The 23268-nt window shown below is 38.9% G+C and overlaps 1 protein-coding gene and 1 pseudogene across 4 annotated transcripts in view; one reads left to right on the top strand and one right to left on the bottom strand.

Annotated features, from left to right (window-relative positions):
* The window catches only part of DIS3L2 (DIS3 like 3'-5' exoribonuclease 2), a 361464-nt gene that overhangs the window by 150380 nt on the left and 187816 nt on the right, over positions 1-23268 (bottom strand). The gene's annotated exons all lie outside the window — the stretch shown is intronic.
* On the top strand, positions 9797-9878 carry LOC131751746 (U4 spliceosomal RNA; annotated as a pseudogene).

Below are 23268 nucleotides of genomic sequence, written 5' to 3'. Positions count from 1 at the left end.
AGCTGAGTTGAAATCTGATTCTGAGAAACTTCATAATTCAGCCCTTTGCAGCCACAAAGAATCAGCTGGATCCCTCTTTCGCCATGTAATCCTGCAGCCATGAATTTTCCCAAGAAATAGCCCCATCCCTTTCTTGTTCTAAATTGCTGAAAACTATGTGTAATTGTAGCTCTTTTCATAAATTTTCACTTATTTTGTGTCAAGCACAAATTGAAGTTGTAGGAATCCGTACAATGTCAATGTGAAGGTATCAGAGGTTAAGAGAAAGAAGGCCAGAATTCCTTCTTTCAATATTTACAGGCATTTACTGCTCTAGGTGTCTGGGACACATTTGAGAACAAACAAAGAATCCTGTCCACTTACATTCTAGCGGGGGAGAAGACAGAAAATAAACAGTATTGTAATTAAGTGCTGTGGAGGAAAAAGAAAAGGAACATTAGAACAGAGCAAGGGAGGCTGGAAGTGCTGACTGCAATTATAGATAGGGAAGTCAGCAGAGGCCTCAATGAGATGATGCCACTTGAAGATGACTTGAGGGAGGTGAGGAGTGAGCCAGGGGCTTTATGAAGGAAGAAGGACTTGGGCAAAAGGAAGAGCTATAGCAAAGGCCTGGAAGCCACCAAGTTAGTTTACCTGAAGGCCCCGAACTACTGGGCACAAGTCAACCAAGAGAGTTTATATGTAGATACGAGTGGCTTGGCCTCTGCTCTCTTTTACTTCCCGTCCAAGAAGTCATACACCTAGGCTCGCAGGTATTCAGAATGCACCTCTGCACGCCTAAGGGAGAAATGAGAGCAGCCGAGTCCCATCGCACCCAGAAAGTCCTACCCGAAGCACTCTCTGAACATCTCTCTCTCTTCTTTTACCTCTGGATAGTAGAGTCTTCCTATGACCCAGATTTAAAGTATCACATTGGGGTTACTCTAAAACAGGCTAGAAGAACGCTGACTGATACAAAATAAGTTTTTAAATCGGACAAAATGAAGTAGCAGTAAGCTTACAGGAAATGCTCCCACAGACGGATCAAATATCTAAGCCTCAGAATATAATGTTTAGAGTTTAGGCATAAAAAGTTCTCCTATGTGCAAAATCTTCGCAGCGTATAAACATATTAGAGGTCTTCACTTCAATACATGGGAAATCTTGCTCTCGTTAAAAACACTTTTTTTCTACATCTCCTAGAATCTCTTGAGAGGTGATTCTCTTAGAATTATAATAATGGTGGGTATTATTTTTTACTCTTGTTTTATGGATGGGGAAACTGAGGCTCAGAGAGATTAAGTAATTTGCCTAAGGTCACAGAACTGCAGAACTTTGATTTAATGGAACAGGAATTCAAAAGAGAAGGTGTTAAAAGAAGTAAATAAGCCAAGAAGTTTCATTTCAAATGGAAGCTGACATCTCTTCTACTTACCCTTAGTTCCATACTTTATCTTAAGATTTAAACACCCCAGAAGCATTTTGACTGAACTACTAAATTACCCCCAAATTTCTTTGAGAAAAGTTTCTCTGGTGGTTGACTAAGTTGTCAATGACTTTGTTTTTAGGTGCCGAACCCAAATCTGACGACTTTTCACCCTCAACCTGAAAATCCACATACAGAGTTCTGACATCAAGTTTATTCAAAATGGATATTCTTTAGTATGTCAGAGAAAGTCAAGTCCCAAGTACTTTCTTTTGGAATGAGTACCCAAAGATAGGAAAAGCAGCCAAAAAAGGAATATGAACAGATATATTTTCACTTTAAAAGACTATGCTATTAAATTTGCTTTGCAATTTCCAGAACAGACATAATTAATGTATTAAAATAAAACAGAAAATATAATCAAATTTTAATATGACTTTATCAGAGACTTCAACACAATGATAAAGGCCAGTTATTTCATGGATTTAAATTCTAGTGAACGGAATTAAGAATAGTCACAAAGTCAAGGAATTAACTATGTCTAGACATCTCTCCTACATTTCTATTTGAGGAACAGTATTTTTTTTCTCATCCTTTGAATTCCCAAGCCAGGAATTCAGAACCTGCTGTTGGAAGGATCATCATCCTTAACTCTCAATCCATTTATCAGGCTAAAATGCAAATGTACGTGGTGAATACATTTCAACAGCCCCAGAGATCCAAAGAGCCTTCTCAGGGAGCATGCTGAGCTAACTGGGGAAGGGTTAAGCCACCCCTATTTTTCAGATCTGAAGACAGTTGTTCCGATACGAGAAGAATTGTTGCGATGGTGCCAGCTCCCGTCTATGAAAGCTATACACATTTTTTGCACAACTGTATGATTGTTATGGCAACCATAAAAATGGAACTATCATTCTTCAAATTACACACTACCCATACTGGATTACCTACATACGTTTGTTCTTGCACATCACCCAGAATTTCTTTTCAGAAAGTGCTATGTCTGTCCTATAGATGTTTTGGAGTAAGATAAAGTGGTCTCTTTCAAAGGGAGAGTCCATAACAATGAATCTTTCAAAGGCCTAGTTCTTGAAGGATTCTAGGACTTCCCTGTCAAGACTTTTAATCCCATGGTCACTGGGAGGCCTCAAAATATTTCCCCCAGGGGGCAAGGAAACTGCCTCGAAAATGTATTCCCCAAATGACTGTTTTTTATTAAGAGCATGATTAAAGCATCATGAATGAGCCTTATTAGACCCTGCACAGTTCTGCAAAGTACTGAGAACATTAGTTAAGTGAGTCTCAGTTTAGTGAGAGGAGAGAATTGTTTAAGAAAGACATACCAGCATTTTAATTAAATTTGCTGCTGAATAAAACATCACCAATATAATCAAACAAAAATGTCAAAATAAATTTCAGCTATATTTTAAGATGATCAGGGACTCTCTTATTAAACAGTGTAAATTCTTTCTTCTCACTAATGGGGAAAGCAAACTCTAGTCTTGTATGTCTTTTAAATATTAATTTGGGGCCAAAATTCTGTTTCATTGTTCACAGAGCTGATTCTACAGTTTAAAAAAAAAAAAAAAAAAAAAAAAGCAGCCTGGTAATGACTTCCTGGCTGATTTTAATATTAAGTACTTAGACTTTAGATGAAAACGTGTCCATAATTACCGTTTGCTCCAGAGAGTTTCCAAATAAGGCACCGAAATTCATCTAGTTTTCCTTTCTCAAAAAAAACAAAAACAGGGGTTTCCCTGGTGGCGCAGTGGTTAAGAATCCGCCTGCCAATGCAGGGGACGCGGGTTCGATCCCTGGCCCTGGAAGATCCCACATGCCGCGGAGCAACTAAGCCCGTGTGCCACAACTACTGAGCCTGTGCTTGAGAGCCCGCGAGCCACAACTACTGAAGCCCGCACACCTAGAGCCCGTGCTCTGCAACAAGAGAAGCCACCGCAACGAGAAGCCCGCGCACCGCAACAAAGAGTAAGCCCCTGCTCGCCGCAACTAGAGAAAGACTGCGCGCAGCAACGAAGACCCAACACAACCAAAAATAAAAACAAACAAATAAATAAATAAATTTATAAAAAACAAAGGAACACCCACAAAGTTTCCCTATGAGGTGGGCAGGGCAAGTCAAGCTCTAATGCAGCACCCCTAGTTACAGTTGGCGCTCCCTTGGCCATAGGGTGCAGTGAGCCATGGAGTGCTACTTCTCCACTCGTGCCCCATCTTCAGGAGAGGAGGAGCTCCCAAGGGACCCCAGGTGACCCCATCTACAGTCCACACTTCTTCCTGCACTTTCAGGGTTCAAGTCACCCCACGTATTCCCTCTACCTCAGCCCAATCCCCATCCTCTAGTCTTCACCAAGTCTTGGACTGGGCCCGAATTCATAATGCCACCCTCGCTTCCTACTGAAGCAGCTCCCCAGCTAGACTCCAGCCTCCTCTCCTGCTCTCCCGCCTTTCAGATCCTTTAGCATTTGACTACCAGGATAAAGTTCCTAAAATTCAGCATTAGATTATGCTCCTTTCTCAAAAATCCTCACTGGCTTCCAGCTATCCTGATATTACAGTCCTCAGTTTGGCATTCAATACCCTCCATGATCTGGCTTCGAACTACTTTTCCACCCCTCCTTAAGATGACTTATCTACATTAACATGGGGCCAGTAAGCCAGTTGTACTAAACATCCTGAATTAGTGATTTGTGTAGATCCATCATCTCTTCTTCCAGACTTTATTCTCCTTGACGGAAAGGACTATTTCTTTCAATTACATATTTTGCAATTCCAACAACACCTATATTTCAGGGTCTTGCAAATAGTAAAGATAATAAATATTTACTGAATTGAATCTTCAAGTGGGCCCCTTCAACTCTAACCATGGGAGAAAAGGCTGGGGTTGTGGTAGAGCTAATAGTCCCTTTACCAGAAGTACCATCTATCTGTGAGAGTAGATTCCACTTCAGATGATGTCTCGGGACCTCTAGCTATGGCCTGGGAGTACGGCCCTAGAGAATTTTCTAGGTTTAGAACCCAAGTCCTTTGGACTATGAATATACTGATATGCAAGGGTAGATGAAAAGGGGCCAAAGAAAGGGGGTAAGAGGTAACAGAATTTGAGGGCAGAAGGCAGTGTGAGATTTGTACTCTACGTACACCTCAAACATCTTTTTGGTATGGCAATGTGTCTTAATGCTCACCAGAAAGAAAGAAGGGGCAATATTTTATCAAGCATAGTATATGCTAGACCTGTGTAAGCATTCTACATGTTATTATATTTAACCCCTGCCATGACCTCATGAGAAATATAGTAACTGTCCATTCCTTTTAACTTGTAAAGAAAGGCTCAGAGAATTTAAGTAACTTGCCCAAGAATACATACCTAGTAAGTGGCAGAGTGATGATTCAAGCCAAATTTGTCTCTAAAACCTACATCTTAGTATTTCACCCCTGTGATATCAGGGTCATTTAAAATTTTCAAACTCCTGGGATAGAAAAATAACCAGTAGCATCATGTAGAAAGGTAGGAGGGAACAGAACTGTGGGGGATTGTTGTCTGTCTTGACGTTCCCTCTCCCAAACCAACATGGAACCCAAAGCAGGGCAAACTTGATTCTTGCTCTAGAATTCGGAATTAGGACGGAGAGGGAGAGTGTGAGAAGGAGGAAAGTATGTGAGGGGAGAAGATGGAGAGAGATATCAGGCTCCCTCTGGGTGACTGTGGCAGCTCTTAGGCAGCAGCCATCCCGCTGAGGAGCAGGAAGCAAAAGAGGCCAGTATGAATGAGGGAAGCCAACGTGTAGAGAGCGTGGGAGGCAGAGATGAAGCAAGAAGCCTTTCTGGGTTCCCTGCCCTTGGATTCTGGGAGTCCTCGCAGGACCCTTAAAACAAACTCCCCTTTCCGCTTAAGTGAGCTCCAGTGGTTTCTGTTATTTGGGACCAAAAGTCTTAATTAACGCAACAGCTGTGGGAAGTTTCCTAGAATGGCTAACTCGACGTGGCTTTCTCTAACGCTTTCTCGTTAGCAAGCCATGACAGGATGTTACAGCCGATGCTTCCACCCTGCCCACTCCTGGGGGCACCAAGTGCTGGGAAGCAGAGGGAGGGCATGGCAGAGTATCAACAACAAGTTTCTATTTTTTTGGGGGGGTGGGGTGGGCTCACTGTGCAGCATGTGGGATCTTAGTTCCCCATCCAGGGATCAAACCCACGCCCCATGCAGTGGAAGTGCAGAGTCTTAACCGCTGGACCGCCAGAGAAGTCCCTCAAGTTTCTATTTCAAAAAAAAATTAATTTTTAGAAAGATTGCTTCTGTAACTCAAATTACACAAAGTACAATGCTATAACATTTTTTGACCAGTAGGGTTTTGAAGAAGGCTCTAACTTCTCTCCTTTCTCAATATGGGGAAGGGAAGTATGTGGTGTTTTTGATTGATTTGGTGTTCTTTTGATTGTTTTTTAAAAAATGCTTATCAAGGGTGTGGGTTCAAGGTGGAGAAACATGGAGATGGTGGTTAAGAGATTCCTAGACTGCAGAACTGAATTCAAATCCAAGCTTTGCCCCTCTCAGCCATGTGACCTTGGGCAAGTGAGTACACTCATCTGAGCCACAGTTTCTTCATCTGTCAAACAGGCATAACTGTTTCACAGGATTGTTTCAATGATTCAATAAGGCAATACTTAAGTATAAAATAATTAAACATATAAAAAGGTATAAAAGGTGCTCTCAATTAAATATGTGTTTTGGTATATGTATATCTGCCACATTAACAACAAAGCTATATATGAAAACTTCAAACTTTTACATGTGTTAATTTTCTTCATCCTGTATATTTTTGGCTGAACATTAATGGAGATGATCTATTCCTAGGGAACTCATCTTTCTCTTTGCGTGTCCTCAGTGTGTATCAGGCCCCAAGGCAGAGACGACAGGAAAGGGACACCCAGTGAGTGCTTACTGCACGCCCAGCACTGTCTCAGGCCTGACCAACAGCCAAGATTATGCTAGTGATTTAATAGTTTCAAAGTACCTCTATTTCAAAAAGAAACTATTAAATATGGTTATAGAAAAGGATAATTGAACACACATTTAAAGTATTATTATGCTTGTGGGAACACTCCTATCCTAGGAATTCTAATTACATCTGTAAGACCACAGGAGAACTGTTTAAACAATCACAATTTGAAACTCTTGATTCTCCCACATACAAACTTTGGTATAATTCCACTAGGTCACCTCTCAGGCAAAAAAGATTATAGGGAAACTCTACATTTGCACAGTATGAGTAAATATATGTAACAAAACCAATTTTTTCACACATATAACAGGACTTCCATGCATGTCAGTCTCTGCCTCTGAAAGATACAAAGGGACTCTGTACACTTATTCACATAATGCCACAACTGCTCAAAAGGTTTTTGGAATTCTTTAAGAACTATTTTCTAAGCCAATTCATGAGCGTCACAAGAAAATCAGTTTTACTACTTTATAATTATACTTTTTTTTTTTTTCTTTAGTTGTATTATCCAGCTTGATCACCCACCTGATTTACCACTCTTGGCTCTAAATTGACTTGGCTGTTTCCAAAAATCAAATGCATTCTCAAAAGATGAAGATCGGCCATCGTTGAAAATGTGCCTTAGGCTCTGAAGGCAATTTCCGAAGAGGAGTCCAAAAATGTGTATGGCTCCTTACCCACTGCCTGCCAGCAAGCCCAGATCCTCCGCATTCTCAAAAACATCTTCAGGACCCTGCTTCTGTCAAGCTCCCTCTCACCACCTCTGGTGCAGCAAAGCTCCTTGAAAGGGATGTTTCTACTTAGCGCCCCTACGTTTTCACGTCCCTTCACCCCTCAACTGACTACAGCCTGCTTTGGCTCTCATCACGCCAATGAAACAACTCATGAGCTATTCAAAAGACAGAGGAAAGGACTTGATGACCAAATGCAGTGACTTCTGTTCCAGGGCACAGGGCAGCTCACCCTTGATTGGAACTTGTCACCAACTGTGCCTTTTCTTTTTCTTTAACTCTTCTAGTATCTTCCTTTCTGCAGCCCAATCCCCACCTTCTCCTAAAAAGCTTCCACCCTTTAAACGCTGGAGCTCTTCACAGTCCATCAATGGTCCTCTTTCCTTTTCCCGCTATAGGCTTACTAGGTATATTCATGCACTTTGTGGCTTTAACTACTACTTCGTGCACCTAAATAGGTATCTGCAGCCCAGACTTCCTTCCTGAGTGCCAGGCTTGTTTTTCTTTCTGCCTCTTGGACATCTCCTTTTGGTTATTCTAGGCACTTAATGTCCAAATTTTACTCATCTTCCCCCTTCCAAACATTCTGTTCTTGCCCTGTAACTCACAATCTCAGATCTTCCTGAATTTCACCGCAGCCTAAGGTTACCACGCAAGTTCAAGGGCCATACAGACATATCCCCCACTGAGAGGTCTTCTTAGAGGATGTCAGGAACAGTGTTAATTGCTTTTTTCCCCCCTTCCTCTTCTTTTTTAAATAATAATAAGACAAAAGCCTTTGGAAATCCTATTCATACCTCATGACCAAATTCAAAGATTACCTGGCTTCCAAGTTTCCTCATGCAAAGTTCATTATTTGCTCCTCTGTGTTCACCTGGTGGCTCTCATTAAAAAAAATTTAAACTTGTATTTAGAGATAACTGCCAATTAATACACAATGGTAAGAAATAACAGAGAGATGCTATCTACCTTTTACTTAATTTCCAATGGTAAAACCTTACAAAATTATAGTACAAAACCAGGATGTTGACATTGATACAATGCACTGATCTTGTACTCATGAAGTTCTCAATAATTTTATCACACGTGTAGGTTCACGTAAGCACCACCTCAATCAAGACAGAGAGCTGTCATCATCTCAAGGATCCTTCAAACTGTCTTTTAATAATGATCATACCCAACTCCCACCTGCCCTACCTCCCTCAACCCCTGGTAACTACAAATCTATGCTCCGTTTCCAAAATGCGTCTTTCCTAAAAAGTGATATCAACAGAATCATACAGATGTAAACCTTCCAGACTGGCTTTTTTCACTCGGCACATTTCCTGAAGATTTGTGCTGTTGTTTTGTATATCAACAGTCCATTCCTTTTTGTTGCTGAGTATCATTCCATGATGTGGATGTACCACCGTTTGTTTAACCATTCATGCATGGAAGGAAATCTGGGTTGTTCCCAGTTTGGGGATGTTATGAACAAAGTTGCTATGAAAATCTGCGTACAAGTTTTCATGTGAACCATAAGTTTTCATTTTTCTGGGATAAATGCCCAGGAATGCAATTAGCAGGCTGTATGATGGTTGCATTTAGCCTTTTAAGAAACTGCGGAAGTGTTTCCAGAGTGGCTGTGCCGCTTTACATTTCCACTAGCAAAGTGTGCATGACTCACTTTCTCTGCATGCTCACCAGCATTTGGTATCGCTTGGAACTTTTCACCAACTTTGGGTTTTCCTTTTATTTTAGCTATTCTGATAGGTATGTACTGGTATTTCACTGTGGACTTAATTCACATTTTCTAGTGGCTAATGATATTAAACATCTTTTTGCTTGTGCATTTACTATCTGTAGCATGTGTTCTGCCCATTTTCTAATTGGATTGTTTTTATATTGTTGAGTTTTAAGGGTTCTCTATGTACCGTAGATACTAATCCTTTGTTGGATATGTTTGCAATATTTTCTCCCAGTCTGGCTTGTCTTTTCATCCTCTTAACAGGGTCTTCCACAGCAAAAACTTTTAATTTTAATGAGAACCGATTTATCTTTCCTGATATGGACTGTGCTTTTTTGTGCCAAGTCTAAGAACTCTTGACTAACCTTGCATCATGCAAGTATTCTATGCTCTGATCTGTAAGTTTTACAGTTTTATAGTTCTACAGTTTATATTTAAGCCCATGACCCATTTTGAGTTAACTTTTGCATTAGGCATGAGGTTTAGGTCAAGGTTCATTTGTCTATGTACACCCAATTCCTCCAACACCATTTCCTGAAAGGCTATCCTTCCTCCATTGAATTGCTTTTGATCCTGTCAAAAATTAATTGGGCACATTTGTGTGGAACTAATTCTGAGCTTTCTATTCTGTCTCATTAATCTATGTGCCTATCCCTTGTAGGTTTTTTGTACATGATCTTTATCAAGCTGAGGATGTTCCTCTCCTTGTCTAGTTTGCTGAGACTTTTTTAGTATGAATGTGTGTTGGATTTTTTTCCAAATGCCTTTTCTGTAATAACTGATGGGATCATACAATTTTAAAATTTTTTTATTCTGTTGATATGATAGATTACGTGTATTGATGTTTAATAACTGTTTTATTGAGATATAATTCACACACCATAAAATTCTCCCTTTTAAAATGTACAATTCAAGCTTTGCACAGTTGCAGTATCATACCCAGTGAGGTTTATCCAAGGCATGATTATTGATAATTGAAAATAAATAAATAAAATGTACAGTTTGGAGGTGTTTAGTATATGTAAAGAGTTGTATAATATAATCATTTCCATTACCTGATTTTATAATATTTTCATCACCCCAAACAGAAACTCCATACCCATTAGCTGTCCCTCCACATTTCCCCTTCCCTGTAGCCCCTAGCAACCACTAAGTGACGTTCTTATCTGTCATACACTACGTGGCCTTTCACGCCTGGTTTCTTTCATTTGGCTTCTGTTTTCAAGGTTCATCCATGTTGTAGCATGTGTCTGCGCTTCATTCCTTTTCACAGCCAAAGAATATTCCAATGAATGAACACATCACACATTCACAGCAGATGGACATTTAGGTTGTTTCCATTTGGGGGGCTATTACGTAAATGCCATTATGAACATTCACATTCAAGTTTGAGGAATTGCCAAACTGTTTTCCAAAGTGGCTGCACCATTTTACATTCACACCTGCAGTATATGAGGGTTTTCAATTTCTCTGCACCCTCATTAACACTTGTTATCCGTATTTTTGATTACAGCTATCCTAGTGGGTGTACAGTGTTATCTCATTACGGTTTGCATGTTCATAATGACCTACGATATTGAGCATTTTTTCATGTGCTTATTGGCTATTCGTATAACTTGAATTCTTTGCTCATTTAAAAATTCAGTTGTGAGAGTTCTTTATATATTCTGGATACAAGTCCCTTATTAGACACAATTTGCAAATATTTTTCCCATTCTGTGGGGTTTTTTTTCTTTCAATTTTTTGATGGTGTTCTTTGAAAATCAGTTTGTATTTTTGTTTTTGTTTTCTTTATTTTTTTGGCTGTGTTGGGTCCTCGTTGCAGCACTCGGGCTCCAGGGCGCATGGGTTCTGTAGTTTGCGGCACAAGGGCTCTCTCGTTGAGGCGTGCGAGCTCAGTAGTTGTGGCACGCGGGCTTAGTTGCCCCGCAGCATGTGGGATCTTATTTCCCCGACCAGGGATGGAACCGCATCCCCTGCACTGGAAGGCAGATTCTTTACCACTGGACCAACAGGGAAGCCCCTGATGGTGTTCTTTGAAGCACAGGTTTTTAATTTTGATGAAGTCAAATTAATCTGTTTTTCTTTGTGATCACCCATCCTTTGCCTAATCCAAGGTCACAAAGATTTACTCCTATGTGTTCTCCTAGGACAGTTAGTTTTAGCTCTTACATTTAGGTGTTTGATTCATTTTATATTAATTTTTGTACATGGTGCATTGATTTCTGAATGTTGAACCAGACTTGCACACTTGGAATAAATAATACTAGGTCATGGTTTACAATTTTTTTAATAGATTGCTAGATTCAATTTGCTAATATTTTGTTGAGTACATTTGCATCTGAGTTCATGAGGGATACTGGCCTATAGTTTTCTTTTTTTATATACTCTGTCTGGTTTTGGTATCAGGATAATACTGGCTTCATAAAATAAGTTGGGAAGTGTTCCCTCCACTTCTATCTTCTGGAAAAGACTGTGTAAAACTGGTATTGATTTTTCTTTAAATATTTTCTAGAATTCTCCAGTGAAACCACCTGGGCCTGAAGATTTCCTTTTAGGGAGCGTCCACATTATGAATTCACTATTTTCAATGGTTATAGGACTAGTCAGATGGTCTATTTCAATTGGGTTGAATTTTGATAGTTTGTAATCTTTGATGAATTGGTCTATTTCTACTAAGTTGCTGAATTTATGAACTTCTTGATTTATAAACTTCTTGTAGTATTCCCTTATAATCCTTTTAACCTGCAGTATCTGTAGTGATGTCCCCTGTTTCATTCTTAATGTGATTTGTGCCTTTTCTGTTTATCTGTCAGTCTTGCTAAAAGTTTATCAATTTTATTGATTTTTTTCAAAGAACAAGTTTTTGTGTTTTTCCTTATTTTTAATTGTATTGATTTCTATTCTTTATTATTTCTTTCTACTTACATTGGGTTTTTTTTCTCTTTTTATAGATTTTTGAGGTAAGTACTTAGACAGTTGATTTGAGACCTTTCCTCTTTTTAATTTAAGCATTTAGAGCTATAAATTTCCCTCTCAACACTGCTTTAGCTACATCTCACATATTTTGATATGTTTTCATTTTCATTTAGTTCTAAGTATTTATTTTAATTTCCTTTGAGACTTTCTCTTTGACCAAGGGACTATTTAGAAGTGTGTTGTTTATTTTCTAAGGGCCTAGAGATTTTCCTGTTGCCCTTCTGCTATGGATTTCTAGTTTATTTCTATGTGGTTAAAAAACATACTCTGCATGATGTCATTTCTTTTACACTTGCTGAGGTGTTTTTTGTGACTCAAGATATGGTTCATCCTGGTGAATACCCCATCATGCCAATAAAAAAATGTATTCTGCTACTGTTGGGTGGAGTGTTCTATATGTATATCTCAATTAGGGTCTACTGGTTGATTGTGTTCTTCAGATCTTCTGTATCAATGTTGATTTTCTGAGAGAGGTGTTAAAGTATCCAAATATAATTGTGGATCTATTTCTCCTTTCAGCCCTATCACAGTTTTTGCTTCATGTAATTTGAGACTCTGTCATTGGGTGCATTTACATTTGAGATCATTATGTCTTCTAGGCGGAATGATCCTTTTAATATTATGTAATGCCCCTAGTAATTTTCTCTGTCCTGAAGTCTACTCTATCTGAGAATAATATATACACTCTTGCTTTTCTAAATTAGTATTTGTATGGCATATCTTTTTTTCATCCTTTTGCTTTAAACCTACCTATGTTACAGTCTTTGAAATGAGTTTGTTGTAGACATCTAATTGTTATATCATTTTTTAAAAATCCATCCCACCAATCTCTGCCTTTTAATTGGTATATTTAGGACATTTACATTAAGGGTAATTATTAATATTTTATCGGTTAAGTTGCCATTTTATATTTTATTTTCTGTTTGTTTCCTCTCTTTCTCATTACTGTTTTTCTTTTTCCTGTAGTTTAAATACACATTTATATTTTGGATTCCACCTTGATTTATTTATAAAGTTTTTAAAATATATCACTTTGTATAGTGTCTCCTTAGGGGTTGCTCTAGGTACAACAATATACATAAGTTACACAGTCTACCAGTATCAACATTTTACTACTTTGAGTGAGGTGTAGAAACCTTAATTCCACTTAGGCTCCTTTATCCTCTCCCCATTCTAAGTATAATTATCTTAAGTATTTTTTCCACATGACATTGATCACTACATTAGTTGGTATTATAATTTATGATTTAAGAAACTCATGAGGGGGATAGTTTATATTTGCTCCTATTTTTAGTCATTCTGATGTTCTTCTTTCCATTCTGAAATTCCAAGCCTTATATTATCATTTCCTTTTTTTTTTTTTTTGCAGTACACGGGCCTCTCACCGCTGTGGCCTCTCCCTCTGAGGAACACAGGCTCCGGACGCGCAGGCTCAGCGGCCATGGCTCACGGGCCCAGCCGCTCTGTGGCATGTGGGATCCTCCCGGACCGGGGCACGAACCCATGTCCCCTGCATTGGCAGGTGGACTCTCAACCACTGCACCACCAGGGAAGCCTCCATTTCCTTTTTTTAAAAGACAACTTTAGTTATCCTTTCAGAATAATTTGGCTAGCAATAGATTCTCCTAGCTTTCTTTTGTCTGAGAATTTTTTTATTTCCTCTTCATTTCTGAAGGATATTTTTTGCTGGAATCAGAATTCATGGTTGACAATTGTTTTCTTTCAGTACTTGAAAAATGTTGTGCCACTTCACTCTGGCCTCCATGGTTTCAAATGAGAAACTAGTATCATTTGAATCGGTGCTCCCCTAAAAGTAATGCAGCCTCTCTCTACTTCACAGTCTCTTTCTTTGTATTTAGTTTTCATTAGTTTAAAATGATATGCGTCAGCATCGATTTCTTTGGGTTTATGCTGTTTGGGGTTGTGATATTGTGACTGATAATAAGAAGTATATATTTGGTCTTCACCCTTGCTTCCAGCACAGAGCTCCTAAAACTCTTGGAGTTTCCTAAATGATAAGAATACTAAAGGTGACTTTTGATATTCATAACAAATCCGTTTCAATCATACCTGAGTTTATGTTAATCAGATGACTTTTGGAAACCATTTAAGGATGGGGTGGGGAGGGGGAGGGGGGCGCTGGTTGTCAGAGGAACCAACCATGTGATTAGAGAGTGGGAAATTTTAGCCCCACTCCCCAACCTCAGAGGAGGGGAGAGAGTGGCTGAAGATTGAGTTCAACTACCAATAGTCAATGATTTAGTCAATCATGCCTACGGAATGAAGCTGCCAGAAAAACCCAACAGGATGAGGTTCAGAGAGCTTCTGGGTTGGTGTACATGTGGAGGTGCTAGGAAGATGGCATGCCCAAAGAGGGCATGGAAGCTCTGCACTACATTCCCACATACCTTCTCTGGCATCTTTTCCATTTGGATGTTCCTGAGCTATATCCTTTCATAATAAACCAGTAATCTAGTTGATAGTATCAGAACTGAGTTAAACTACAGGATACCAAGCGGGTGTTGCAAAATTGCTTGATGTGTGGAAAACACACACATCTGGTATCAGAAGCGAAGTAGCACTGTAGTCAAGTACTGAGAGCAGAGGACATACAGGAGTGTGTTTTTCTTTACAGGGGCAGTCTCAGCTTATTGAATCTGTGGGCTTGTCTTTGGCCAGATTTGACAAGTTATCAGCCATCATTTCTTTGACTACTTTTCCAGTCTCATTCGCTCTCTCCTCTCATTTTGGGAATCCAGTGATACAGATGTTAGCTCTTTTATTATTATCCCATTAAGTCCTTGTTGCTCAGGCTAGGTAATTCTGTTAATCTGTCTTCACGTTCACTAATTCTATCCTGTCATCTCTGATCTACTATAGAGCTCTGGATAGTTTTCTCTTTTGATGAGGGTATTGTTCACTTCAATATTTTCCATTTGGTTCTTTTTTTAGAATTTCTATTCCTTTGCTGAGATTTTCTATTTTTTCATGTTTTAAAAGAATTTATAATTATTTGTTAAAGCACTTTCATAAAGACTGCTTTAAAATCCTTGTCAAATAATCACAGCATCTGATTCATCTTTTGGTTTTGATATCAACTATCTTTTCTTATTCATATTGTGATCTTCCCAGTTCTTGTTCTGATGAGTGATTTTCAGCTGTATCCTAGACATTCTGGATATTACATTATGGGACTCTGGGTCCTATTTAATCTTTTTTTAGTAAGTAGCCCCCTACAGAGGTGTCTTACAAGGGCCAGGTGAGCATGTTCAGCATCCTGCAGGGCCCTGTTGCTATCTGCCCAGCAAAAGTGAAGCACTGACTCACAGTGCCTCACTGCGGATGGTACGTAACCATTCAGCTCTCCTTTCAGTCCTGCTGACATCTTCCCATGAAAGGTGGGCACCGGTTCACACTATCTCACTGCCTCCAAGTAGGTGTATAAGCTTAGCTCCCCATTAGGCCCCACTGCCACCAGGAAGAAGGAAAGCTAAAGTCCGATACATACTGCTTTGTCACTACAGCTTGGGGGCAGAAGTTCAAATCCCTGCTGACACTAGGAGAGGGATGTAGGTGAGTGCCAACTATCCCTCTCCTACCACTTTGTTTATGCTGGCAGAAGGCAGAGGCTCAGCTGGCACTGGGTTCCACTGATGCCAGGGGGGGGGTGTTGTGGTGATAAGCCCTGACCCATCAAGTCTCTTTGCTGCCAGGCAGGGATGGAGGCTCATCTCACCACTGGAACCTGCCGGTACTACTCTCAAGGGACAACTGGAAAACTACCTACTTTTGCTGGACAAGGGATAGATCAGCTCTACTCTCAATTCTTCCAATACTACCCATGCAGAGGAAACAGAACAAAACCTGGTTCCACTGGATGGGAAACAGGGTCAGCTCCCTGCTTGGCCCTAGTGACGCTATCACAGTTGGGAAATTGAAGCATGCCTGCTTCCACTGAGAAGGGGAAGGAGGGACCCTTCCTTACTTAGTTCCACTGACACTACTCTGGCAGGGTAATTAGGGTACCACCAACTGCTTCTCCTGTGCAGGGGATGGAAGATTAGCTCCCTGCTCAGGTCTGCAGACACCTCCCAAAGTAGGAATGAGAGTGTCACCTGCATGTGGCAGACACAATGGAAGATTAAGTCACTGCATGACTCCACAGACATTACCAAGTGGGGGGAATTGGAGCATTGCTGAGTGATTTCATGAGATAGGATGGGGTGAAGGGATGTAGAATATTAACATGTTGCTCAGCCCAACAGAAACCACAGGTGTATGTGTGTGTGTGTGTGTGTGTGTGTGTGTCTTTTCCATTGGTGTTTGGCTGGAGAATGGTGAGCATTGCTAAAAAGGTTTTCTGTTGACAGACATGCTTTTCTTGTTCTTTTGCATAGAGGAGAAAGGTTTCTGTTGGGGGTTATTTTTCCTGTGCTTTTTGGCCATTCCAGGTTGGCAATTTCTACAGTACCCTATCTAGGATATGTAGGAGACAATAAGAAAACCAGGGGATCACTGGCATGCTATTCCTCAAGTCCTGAGACCCCTAGGCAATCCACCTTCTATTTCCCCCCCTTTCAGAATCTTCCTATGCTTCTTTGTTGTGTTATGTCCATGTTTTTAGTTGTAAGAGGAGGGGCTAGGAAGGATGGGTATAGGCCATCTTTGTCAGAAACAGAAGTTGTGCCTCATTTTATTACAGCAATTTTAACATTTCATTTAGTGTGAAAATTAGGTAGGAAAACATCTTAAATAGCAACTTCTTTGAAGGCGCTGGACTGTGTTTTATCTGTATTCTTTTTCCCAGGAATATCAAAAAGAAACAGGAATGAATCCTACCCTTGCTTAAAAACACATTATACTGAATAAATTAACATATATTCTGCAAACTTCTATATAAAACCTTCTTTGTCTTTTTTCTTTTTCTCCCTTCTTTTATCCTACACATATTTATTTACATATATGATTTATTATATACCATATACTGAGTTAGCTTCTAGAAACAGAAAGGCAAGTAAGACCTAGCTCTTGTTCTTGAGGACTCTGCTATCCATCAGGAAGAGAGAGTCCCATACAGGTAAGTTAGAAATATAGTATGGCAAGTGCTATCATATAGGTATGAACAAATGGTCAAGGGAAAGAAGAGTGGGGCATGACTAATTTTTCCACAGTGAGATGGCAAAAGCTTCACAGTAGTTAAGATGGGCCCTGAAAAATGGATGAAATGCAGAAAAATGGATGAAATGCAGTGCAGGGCAAGATACAAAACTATCATAGAGTAAAATCATTGGGGGAAAGATGAAGGGTTAAGTGTAGAACAAGATACTGCATCGAAAGCTAAGAAATTTATTCCCCTCTTTTCCTATTATCAATAAAGTTGATAATTTCACTGCACTGATATGAGTGTCAAGCTACCCAACATTTCTAAATCTTAAGAATGATCTGCCCATACAATTATTTACTTCTCATGGCTCTTATTTTCACATTCTATCTTTCTTTCTCCTCTCTCTGTTATGTTCAGCAGGGGCTTGTTTCTTTCCTAAAACTTTCTGCTGGAAGTTGTCTTCTTTTAGCTCCAGCCCTGGCATTAAAAAATGAAGAGACTTTAAAGTGACATCGGTGGGACTGGCGGAGTATGGACCTCTGAAAAGCCACCACTCCATACAAGCATTAATAACATTGGTAAAATTGTTAAAAGCAACCTTTTCATAATTCTGGAAATTAACCAAAGACCTGTAAAAATCTGATGTACATTTATTCAAGAGAAATAGATAAATTTCAATTAGAACAGTGAGCTTTGTAAGGTTTTTACTTGCCTTATTCCCATGTCCCAGCTCTGAAGTAGCCTTGAAAACCACCAGCTTTCTAATTATGGTGAAAACAGGCAGCCCAGCAGCCACTGGAGGGGGCGGAACAGATTTAGAAGCTCACCAAAATCTGCATTCCTGTCTTTATGGGAGCTGTCTGGCAGCTCCCTGAAAAGCCCCATTCACATTACTTTGACCTGACTCACACCTTGCTCTTGCCCAAAAAGCCTTATAGCCCCAGGGATATTTGTCAAAAACAATCAGCAGCAATTATTTAATATCACAGGTTTCTGAGGTAGTGGTAACAGTTGGAAAATTAGAAGCTAACCAAAAAAGTTAAAAGTTAAAGCTGGGGGATAAGGGGTCCACAGAGGTCTTTGCAAAGGCCTGACATATTCCTGGGGGTCGAGACAGCCACACACATGCATAAGGCTATGCACATGCCCAAGAGAGACCAGATAAGGCCTTAAGTTCTCACCTCTGGCTGACCCTGAAGCTCTGCACAGCAGAGCTGTAAAGTGCATGTCTGAGCATTGAAGGTATGCCCCAATACATGCACAGAGGCTCTCAGTAAAGGCTGGGAGACTACTGGTTCCAAGCATATAAGAAAATCTCTGTTCACTCATTAACTGACCACTAAGCTAGCAGAGCAGAAACTTCCGTGACTTCACACAACAAAGAATATAGAGGCTATAGAATTAGTTCAGTGATGTCACAAAGGGAAAACAGTGACAATAGCAAATCTTAGGGAGGTAGGGAAGGTGATCTGATTTTCAGAGTTTCCACATTATATTATTTAAAATGCAAGAGATATAGGTATAGCTTTATGATACAGATATATCATGCAAACAGAAATAAAAAGAAGAGTTGGAGTAGCTAACCTAACAGCAAAATAGATTTCAAGACAAAAAGGACACTTTATAATGATAATAGGATCAATCCATCTGGAAGATCTAACAATTATAAACATATATGTACCCAACAACAAATATATGAAGCAAAAACTGGCTAAACTGAAGGGAGAAATAAACGATTCAGCTGTAATAGTTGGAGACTTCAATGCCCAACTTTCAATAACAGAGAAAACAATTATATGGAAGATCAAAGGGAAACAGAAGACTTGGAGGATACTATCAACCATCTAGATTTAAAAGGTATCTTTAGAACAGCCCATCTAACAACAGCAGAATACATATTCTTTTCAAGTGTACATGGAACATTCTCCAGGCCATAAAACAAGTTTCCATAAATTTCAAAAGGTTGAAATCACATAAAGTATATTCTCCAACCAAAATGGAATTAAATTCAAAAGTAATAACAAAAAGAAACTTGGAAAATTCACAAATTTATGGAAATTAAAGATCACACTCCTAAACAACCAACAGGTCAAAGAAGAAATCACAAGAGAAATAAATAAATATTTTGAGATAAATGAAGAAAACACAACCTACCAAAATGTATGAGATGCAACTAAAGCAATGCTTAGAGGTAAATTTATACTTGTAAATACCTATACAAAAAAGTTAAAAGATCTGAACTCAGTTAACATAAACTTCCACCTTAAAAAATTAGCAAAAGAAGAGCAAACTAAACTCAAGCAAGGAAGGAAAGAGAAAAGACTAGAGCAGAAATAAATTAGAGAAGACATAAACAAAGAGAAAATAAACAAACCCAAAAGTTGGTTATATGAAAAGATCAGCAAAGTTGACAAACCTTTAGGTAGGTGGACCAAGAAAAAAAGGGAGAAAATTCAAATTACTAAACTTACAAAAGAAAGAGAATACATTACTACTAACCTTACTGAAATAAAAAGAATTATAAGGGAATACTATGAATAGTTGAATGTCAAAAAATTAGAGAACCAAGATAAAAAGGACAAATTTATAGGATGATACAAACTACTGGGACTGATTTAAGAAGAAGTAGAAAAGTTCAATAGACCTATAACAAGTAAAGAGATTGAATTAATAATTTTTAAAAAACAGAAAAACAAAAACCAAAAATACAAAAACTTCCCATAAAGAAAAGCACAGAGCAAGATGGCTTCACTGGTAAATTCTGCCCAACATTTAAAGAGGAATTAACACCAATTCTTCACAAACTCTTCTAAAACTCATTCTATGGGACCAGTATCATCCTCAAACAAAAACCAGACAAAGATATCAAAAGGAAACTACAGACCATGATCCCTTAGAAATACAGATGCAAAAATCCTCAAAAGAACACTAGCAAGCCAAATCTAGCAACATAAAAAGGATCCCACATCATAATCAAGAATGCAAGGTTGTGCACTGTTGGTGGGAATGTAAATTGATACAGCCACTATGGAGAACAGTATGGAGGTTCCTTAAAAACTAAAAATAGAACTACCATATGACCCACTATTAGTAGGTACCAATCCCACTACTGGGCATATACCCTGAGAAAAGCATAATTCAACAAGAGTCATGTACCACAATGTTCATTGCAGCTCTATTTACAATAGCCAGGACATGGAAGCAACCTAAGTGTCCACCGACAGATGAATGGATAAAGAAGATGTAGCACATAGATACAATGGAATATTACTCAGCCATAAAAAGAAACAAAATTGAGTTATTTGTAGTGAGGTGGATGGATCTAGAGACTGTCATACAGAGTGAGGTAACTCAGAAAGAGAAAAACAAATACTGTATGCTAACACATATATATGGAATCTAAAAAAGAAAAATAGTTCTGAAGAACCTAGGGGCAGGACAGGAATAAAGACACAGACGTAGAGAATGGACTTGAGGACATGGGGTGAGGGTAAGCTGGGATGAAATGAGAGTGGCGTGGACATATATACACTACCAAATGTAAAATAGTTAGCTAGTGGGAAGCAGCCACATAGCACAGGGAGATCAGCTCGGTGCTCTGTGTCCACCTAGAGAGGTGGGATTGGGAGGGTGGAAGGGAGACGCAAGAGGGAGGAGATATGGGAATATATGTTTATGCATAGCTGATTCACTTTGTTATACAGCAGAAACTAACACACCATTGTAAAGCAATTATATTCCAATAAAGATGTTAAAAAAGAATGCAAGGTAGATTCAACATGTAAAAGTCAATGAAATATATTAATAAAGGACAAAAATCACAGACACAGTAAAATCCCTCAACAAAATCCAACAGCATTCATGAGAAAAGCACTCAATAAACTAGGAACAGAAGGAACTGCCTTCACCAAAACCCCCCAAGCTCACATTATGATTAATGTGGTAAGACTGAATGGTTTCCCCCTAAGATCATGAACAAGTCAAGGAAGTCCATTGCTGCCACTTTTATTCACGATTGTACTGGAAATTCTAGCCAGAGCAGCTGAGTAAGAAAAAGAAATAAAAGTCATCCAGATTGGAAAGCAAGGTGTAAAACTGTACCTATTTGCAGATGACATGATCTTCTAAATATGAAAAATCCTAAGGTATCTACAAAAAACTATTAGAGCTAAAAAATGAGTTCTACAAGGTTGCAGGTTACATGATTTTTATAGAAATATCAATTTTATTTCTATACATTAGCAATTAAGAATCTGAAAATAAAATTAAGCAAATGTCATTTGTGATAACATCAAAAATAAAAAACACTTAGGAATAAGTTTAACAAAAGAAGTGTAAGCCTTGTATACTTTTGAATACTTCTCAGTATGTAAAACATCATTGAAAGAAATTAAAGATTTAATAAATGAAAAACTATCCCATGTTTATGGTTTGGAAGATTTAATGACAATACACCTCAAATTGATCTAAAGGTTAAACACAATCCCTATTTGAGGCTCCTTTTTCTTCTGGGGTGGCATAAATTGATAAGCTGATCCTCATAATAATATGGAAATGCAAGGGACCCAGAATAGCCAAAAAACTTCGGGAGAAAAAAAGCAAAGTTGGAAGACTCACTCTTTCTAATTTCAAAATTTACCACAAAGTTACAGAAATCTAGACAGTGTGGTACTGGCATAAAGATAGACATATAGATCAATGGATCCGAATTCAGTGTCCAGAAGTAAACATATACATCTACAGTCAACTGATTTTCAAAAAGTGTGCCAAGACAATTCAATTGGGAGAGAAACATCTTTTCAACATTAATGAAGGTGATGAGACAACTGCATATCCACATGCAAAATAATGAAGTTTGACACCTATATCACACCATATATAAAAATTAACTAAAAATGGATCATAAACATAAACGAAAAGCTATAACTATAAAACTCTTGGAAGAAAACAAGTGCAAATCTTTGTGATTTTGGATTAGCCAATGGTTTCTTAGGTATGACACCAACAGCACCAGCAACCAAAGAAAAATAGATAAATTAGGCTTCATCAAATTTAGAAACCTCTGCGTTTCAAAGAACAGCATCAAGAAAGTGAAAAGACAACCTACAAATGGGAGAAAATACTTACAAACCAAATATGTGATAAAAAACTGGTATCTAGAATATATAAACTATCAAGTCAACAATACAAAGACAATCCAGTTTTTAAATGGGCAAACAATTTGAATAGACATTTCCCCAAAGAAGATATACAGATAGGTCATATAAGCCCAGGAAAACACATTAGCATCATTAGTCACTAAGAAAATGCAAATTGAAACCACAATGAGGGGCATGGGGAGATGAAAAGAACTACATGAGGTAATGAATGCTAGTTAACCTAATTGTGGTCATCATTTCACAATGTATACTTATATGAAACCATCACATTGTACACCTTAAATATATACAATTTTTGTCAACTATACCTTAATAAAGCTGAAAAAGATTGTTTAACAAACTGACAATGAGATACTACTTCACACCCATAAGGATGGCTATAATTACAAACACAGATAACAACTGCTGGTGAGACCATGGAGCCTCATACACTGTTGGTAGGAATGTAAAACTGCAGTCACTTTGGAAAAAAGTTTGACTCAAAAGGTTAAATACAGACTGACTACATGAAACAGCAATTCCCTTCCTAGGTATATACCCAAGAGAATTGAAAACATATGTCCACACAAAAACCTGTGTACAAATATTCACAGCAGCATTATTTATAACAGTTAAAAAGTAGAAATACCCCAAACGTCCATCAACAAAGGGGTAAATAAAATGCGGTATATCCATACGATGGAATACTGTTCAGCTGTAAAAAGGACTGAAGTCCTGATACATGCTACAGAAGCGGTCCCCAAGCTTTTGGGCACCAGGGACCTGTTTCATGGAAGACAATTTTTCCCCGGACAGGGGTTGGGGGCCGGGGGGGGTGGTTCAGGAGGTAATGAAAGCGATGGGGAGCGGCAGATGAAGTTTTGCTCACTCACCCGCCACTCACCTCCTGCTGTGCGGCCCAGTGCCTGACAGACCACGGATCGCTACTAGTCCGCAGCCCAGGGGTGGGGACCCCCGTGCTACAGCATGGGTGGACCTTGAAAACATTATGCCAAGTAAGAGAAGCCAGATACAAAAAGCCACTTATTATATGAATCCATTTATATGAAATGTCCAAAACAGGAAAATTCATAGAGACAGAATGTAGATTAGTTGTTGCTAGGAGCTAGGGGGGAGAGGGAAGGGGGAGTGACTGCCAATAAG

The sequence above is a fragment of the Kogia breviceps genome, chromosome 2 (assembly GCF_026419965.1).
Source record: "Kogia breviceps isolate mKogBre1 chromosome 2, mKogBre1 haplotype 1, whole genome shotgun sequence".
NCBI classification, from domain to species: Eukaryota; Metazoa; Chordata; class Mammalia; order Artiodactyla; family Physeteridae; genus Kogia; species Kogia breviceps.
The sequence above is the reverse complement of the archived record's forward strand: the minus strand, read 5'-3'. Positions and strand labels throughout refer to the sequence as shown.